We start from the raw sequence: 6,456 nt of genomic DNA on the forward strand, positions 1-6,456 counted from the left end.
AAAGATCTTCACAATGTATCCTATCACTACTATTTAAAAAAACTCATGCACTGTAGGCTTTTTGTAAATTCAGTAAATCATTTCCAACCTTCAAACAGGAAATTCTACTATAGCCACATAGAGGCATTTAAACTGGCTTAATGAGAAGGTCAATCACAAGAGGCAGGTATGACCAGAGGTTACACTGGGCAAGTTCCCAGGCACTGAGTAACCCTTGCTATTGACTGGTAAACTCCACAGCTACTGGATTCAAGGATAAATGGTGCAACCAATTGGGACATCCAGAGGAGGGAAACCTGGCCCAGCCTGGCAATACAGGAGATGCCTCTGTAGGGTGAGGGTCAGGGTCTTCTCTCCTACCCCCCAATCTCCATCCTTTCCTTGATTTTTTTGCCCTGCACCTCTACTATGAAATTTAATCAAAATTTATATGACAAAATCATATCCCTACTCATGAGTTACGCAGTCCAGCAAAGGACAACCTGCTCAGGTACATTATATCAACACACAAAAGAACAGGTCCAACAGGGATAAGGAGACTCTACACCTCAATACCCTGCTCTCCCCAAGTGGGGTGCAAGATGAGGACAAATATGTCTAGAACACACCCGAAAAGCAGCCTATTTAGAGAACATAGGAAAAGATGCATGCAGGCCAAAGTGAGCCATTAGGGCACCATTCAACTAAGGTCATGAAAAAAATAATTTGGAAATGAAAGTATGTGGATACTTTCTCTCTACTGCAGTTGGTAGCCAGCCAACAAGCCACAGGGTGCTATGCAACTTAGACAACAGGTCGGGAGATGTGTACGACACTTAAGGTCGTACATGTCATTGACAAAAATGTACACGATTCATTTCTGCCTTCATTTTATGACAACAGCCAGAGCAGCCCAGAACACAGAATTAAATACATGGATGTGACAGGCAATGCACATACTACAATCAGTTGGGGGCGGCGGGGCAGCAGTGCAGACTTAGAGGAGTTGTGGATCTCATCCCAACATACAGCAAAAAGGTACCTTATATTTAATACTGTCTAAAAGAAGAGACTTGACGAGACTTCTAGTCCTGAAGGGGAAACTACCTTCCCTGAGCCCCAGGAACTGGGGAGCGGAAGGGGGGAATATTTGGCTTAGCTTCATTTTCTGCCCTTCACTCCACCGCTATATACAGCTTAACCCTTCTGCCCCCACCCCCCTGCGCCATAGGGGGCTCAGCTCCCGCCCCCCACAGCGCCATAGGGGCACAGCCCCCGCCCCCTCCGGACCACGGGGCGGCAGTCAGTTGGGCTTTGAACCCTGCCGCGGAAGCGGCGCTGAGAGCCCCGACCCTCCCAGCCCGGCTCGCCTGGTTCGGGCCTCCCTACCCCGCCGCTGCCGGTTGGGGACGCGCCGAGGCGGGGACGCGCGACGCTCGCACACAGGGGCGGAGGGAGTCAGTTACCAGGGTCCAGGCGGAGCGGCAGCTGGTCGGGGTCCGAAGGTGGCAGGTCCCGGCCCAGAGCCGCGATCTTTCCGCAGCGGCGGCAGCTTGTCAAAGAGAAAACATGACGTGGGAGGGAGGCGGCGGGAATCTCGCGGGGCTATCGCCCAACTCTCGCGAGACCCGGTCGCGGCTTTCCCTCTGCCCGAGTCCGGAGGGCGGGGCGGCTCCTGCAGTCCCACCCTTTCTGCGTCGGGGCTGAGCCTGCCGGGCGGGACCGCACGTAGCAGCGACCGAGGCTGCGCCTCGCCTCCATGTGCTCCCCGACACACCCCCACGAGCCGAGCGGCATAGCGCCACGTGCGGCTTGTTTCCCGCTGTGCCATGCACCCCACAGTCACCACATCCCCCCGCACCCCCTGCACAGTGTGCACCTGGCACCCGGCCATATGCCCCAGGTAGTGTGCCCTGGCCCCCTCTGTGCCATGCCCTCTGCCACATCCCTGCATGAGCCCCCCTGAACAGTGTGCACCTTGCACCCCGCCATATGCCCCATGTGGTGTGCCACTGGTCCCTGCTGTGCCATGCCCTCTGCCACATCCCCGCATGAGCCCCCCTGAACAGTGTGCACCTTGCACCCCGCCATATGCCCCAGGTAGCGTGCCACTGGTCCCTGCTGTGCCATGCCCTCTGCCACATCCCCACACGAGCCCCCTGCACAGTGTGCACTTTGCACCCCGCCATATGCCCCAGGTAGTGTGCCACTGGTCCCTGCTGTGCCATGCCCTCTGCCACATTCCCGCTCGAGCCCCCTGCACAGTGTGCACTTTGCACCCCGCCATATGCCCCAGGTAGTGTGCCACTGGTCCCTGCTGTGCCATGCCCTCTGCCACATTCCCGCACGAGCCCCCTGCACAGTGTGCACCTTGCACCCCGCCATATGCCCCATGTAGTGTGTCACTGGTCCCTGCTGTGCCATGCCCTCTGCCACATCCCCACACGAGCCCCCTGCACAGTGCGCATCTGGCATCCTGCCATATGCCCCATGTAGTGTGCCCTCACCCCCTGCTGTGCCATGCCCTCTGCCACATCCCCGCATGAGCCCCCCTGAACAGTGTGCACCTGGCACCCATAGCCTCTGTCACATCCCCAGAGCCTTGTAGCACAATGTGCAGCACACCCCGCCATGAGCCCCATGCACAGGGTGCACCTTGTGCCTCGCTGTTCGATGGGGCCTGCCCCATCCCTATCACCACTCTGTGCACTACAAGCCCCATGGCACAATGCAGCAGCTTACACCTGTGCGTTGCACTGTGGACGTGCGCCCCCTCACACCTCCTCACTGCACTGTGTGCCACAAGCTCCATACCACAATGTGCACCACGCAAACTGCTGTGCCATGTATCATGCACCTCTGCCATATCTTCCCACTGTACTGTACAAATCCCTCTGGCACAACATGCACCTTTTACACCTGCTATGCCATGCTCTGTGTACCCATATTGTGCTCCGTGCACCCATTTCATCTCCACAATAGATACCATGAGCCCCATGCCAAAGTAGGCACTATGTGCCAGACACCCTGCACTCCTACCACATCTGTCTGCCCTGTACCATGAGGCCCCTGCCTCAATATGCACCCTTGCTGCATCCCCCGCCACACGATGCATCGTGCACTATGCTCCTGTGATCAGACTGTACCCCTATGTTCATCCTTTTTACAAGACTATAATGCATTTTGTACAAAATATGCCTTGTGAGTCATCATTTGAAAACACACAATCTGCTGAACATTATTGTCCTGATAAAATATGTGTGGCAACATTGTTAAAGTTATAAGATTCTACTGTATAACATTGCTGTAACATGTTTCAAAGTTAGAAAGGCAAGTCCAAACCAGTTCTTCAGAGACAAAAAGCTAGTCAGTGCCTCAGTCACAGCTCCCCCAACCATAGCCATCAAAATGCTCGCCCCAATGACCCCTCCATGTACTATAATGTGTGTCTCATACCCTTATCATACTGTGACATATGCCCTCACCAGCCTCCCCAAACACCACAAGTCCTTGCCCTACACATCTCCCTTCAACACATGACCCCCTGCACCTCTGCTCACCCTTAATATAATGTTCACACAATTGTTATTGCTCTTTATACACATTTAATGAATTTCACTGCTACCCCTTTTTCACAGATGGGGAAAACTTGTGTACAGAGAGGTTAAAGGACTTACTACAGGTCACAAAGCAAGTATGGTGTTTGGTTCTCACCCATCCCAAATTTTGCAGGACATTTCGTAAACTCAGGGAACAGTTCCGCTTCAGGTGACAAAGCAAGGCTGAACTAAGGGCCAGAGGCAAATCTGGGATTAAAAAACACAGGAATTCATTGCTCCTACACCCTGTTCAGACCACAGTACTTTACTACATCCTAAAATCTAACCCCTGGATTCATAAGATTCTCTATCTGCAGCGGGAATAGAATCCATAATGTTCTGTTCCAAAACCTGCAGTTCTTGATCCACTCAAGCTGATCGATAATCTCCATTAGCAATAGTTAGTATTATACTACTCTCCCGCAGACTGCAGCCACAGAGGATAATGTTAAAGAGATGCCATCAACTAGAAGACTTATTTCTGTTTGAAAAATTTGCAAACACTTTAGTTACAAGTAGCATCTTGGTGTGTTGGACAGCTTTTTCTGTAGTCATCTTCACTGTTCCCCATGCAGTATCAGTTTTTCTCTTGTTGAAAAGACTTTTCCAAACAAGCATAAACAGGGGAGCGGGGGCGGAGGAAAAGCATGATAAAATACATAATTTAAACATTCAGGACATACTATTTAAAAGTGCTATGTCAGAAGCTAGACTTTTTAGCAAATGAGTGAATTACCATAAATTAAGTTCACAAGTGTCCTTTTAACTCTCAAGGAATTTAGACTCGTGCACATTTAATATTTTTGAACTATGAAAACTTACATACCAATTTGGTCAAACTCTCAGGCTTCTGACAAGTTGCTAATGCTTCCCCCCATATAGCAGTAGTACCAAAAGCCCCAGTCAAAAGGCACATAAAAAGGTCACAGCCCCTACATTGAAGCACTTACAATCTCCAATCCTGAAATGTAGTGTATATGGGAATACACCTGCATCTGCATGGAGCCCCGTTGATTTCAAAATCTGCAGAAATACAAGTCAATCTCAAGATGGGGCCTAAGAAGACAAGCAACATATGAAGGGTAGGGAGGGGAGGAAGCAAGTATACAGAAACTAACAGTAAAGAAGGCTATTTGGAAAGAATCAGTTGGAAACACACCACTGATCTTAACTCAAAATGCTTCTTCTTATAGTTTCAGCATACACATTTTTAAAAAGATACATAATATGTAGTTTGGGATTTTCAGAGGTGTACAACTCCCTTCACTTCCTTTAAAAATCCCATCCATAAATCCCATCCCTTGCATCTGAAGAAGTGAGGTTCTTACCCACGAAAGCTTATGCTCCCAATACTTCTGTTAGTCTCAAAGGTGCCACAGGACCCTCTGTTGCCCCATCCATATAATAATTCCTGCTGTCAGATACCAGTCTGTGGACCAAGGAAAACAAAGGAAAAGATCTAGGTTATTGTGCCCAGTTTATAACTGCAAGCATAGCATCTACCAGTATGCTGCTCACATTTCTATTAGGGAGGAAGGCAGAATATAGCTATGTTCTTCCTACAGTTTCAATTCGATGTATTATTCTTCATCACTTTTGGTCCTACACTGTGGTGTAGTGTTGCTGTTCATTATTAAACAGCTGCTGCATTCCATATCTGAGGTAGCTGCACTTCAGGAGAGAGCAAAACTTCTTGTATATTTTTCAATCTATATGTGTCACTTTGGAAACTTATGGGGTGAAAAGTACAATCAAATTATTACAGTTAGTGGCAATTACAACATCTAGCTGCTAAGAGATTAATTTATCTCAACTGTTTATACAGCTGAGAGCAGTGTATGTGTTCATTTTTATGCTCACATTTAAAATCTTTATTTTCTTCCAAATTAAATAAAAATCAATGTTACTGTACTTTTTTTGGCAATAGCTGCTACAGATTATCTTGGTTGATATACAAGTGTTTCAGTGCAAGTAATTGAGGCAAACCCATTGGGTTTATGCTTTCAAAAGTGAATTTTTTTTCAAGATCCTTGGTGTCCATCCAGACCCTTGAGCGATAGTTCCTCCCAAAAAGCAGATGAAGACAGGACACTAAGTTTTTTAATGACTTAATTCTTTCCACAATAGTCTAATTGTTTCTCAGCATTCAATTGAATATTATGAAAGCAGTTCTCAAAGACTGGGCTCAAAGATTTTTGCTAATAAACTTCAATAATGCCATGAACATTCCCAAGAAAAGATTATATAAACAGAGAGGTCAATTTACACAGGGACAGAAATTGGAGTGGCATTGATGATCTCAAAGAAAATAAATCCAATAGGAAAATTTTCCTCTCTCTTTTCAACCTTCCATACCAGACCAGTCATTTGGGACCTCCTAAAGCAGTTAAAGCACATGAGTTCAGGGGGCACTGATAACTACCTGCAATACATCTCTGCTAACAAACCTCCAGCCACCAAAGCTTGTACATCGACTCTGCATTGCTTGGAACAAATGTGCTCAACATCCAGCTGACTGCCTTACAATTCTCTTCCCCTCTTTCTGCCCATGATGATCCCATTCATCAAGTTGAATGTGCCTTAAAAATGGCTTTCGTACCACTTTTCCACTTGCTCTCTGTATGTGTGTATATATATCTCCTCAATATATGTTCCATTCTATGCATCCGAAGAAGTGGGCTGTAGCCCACGAAAGCTTATGCTCTAATAAATTTGTTAGTCTCTAAGGTGCCACAAGTACTCCTGTTCTTTTTGCGGATACAGACTAACACGGCTGCTACTCTGAAACTTTTCCACTTGTTAGTTATTTAATGCACTCAGAGGCAGTCAATTGGAATGCTGCTTGGCTTTTGCTTAGTCCTATGTGCTGAACGAACAG

The 6,456-nt window shown here is 47.7% G+C and overlaps 1 protein-coding gene across 13 annotated transcripts in view; it reads right to left on the reverse strand.

The window, feature by feature from the left end:
- The window catches only part of HERC1 (HECT and RLD domain containing E3 ubiquitin protein ligase family member 1), a 218,434-nt gene extending 216,667 nt beyond the window's left edge, over window positions 1–1,767 (reverse strand). For 6 of the 13 annotated variants that reach the window (XM_065558371.1, XM_065558376.1, XM_065558370.1 and 3 more), the window contains exon 1: window positions 1,446–1,767. The gene's annotated coding sequence lies outside the window, so the exon portion shown is untranslated. The remainder of the gene's footprint in view (window positions 1–1,445) is intronic. The other 7 variants (XM_065558374.1, XM_065558372.1, XM_065558375.1 and 4 more) reach the window with 3 other exon arrangements.
- Window positions 1,768–6,456: the final 4,689 nt, after the last annotated feature.

This window comes from Chrysemys picta, chromosome 10 (genome assembly GCF_011386835.1).
Source record: "Chrysemys picta bellii isolate R12L10 chromosome 10, ASM1138683v2, whole genome shotgun sequence".
NCBI classification, from domain to species: domain Eukaryota; kingdom Metazoa; phylum Chordata; order Testudines; family Emydidae; genus Chrysemys; species Chrysemys picta.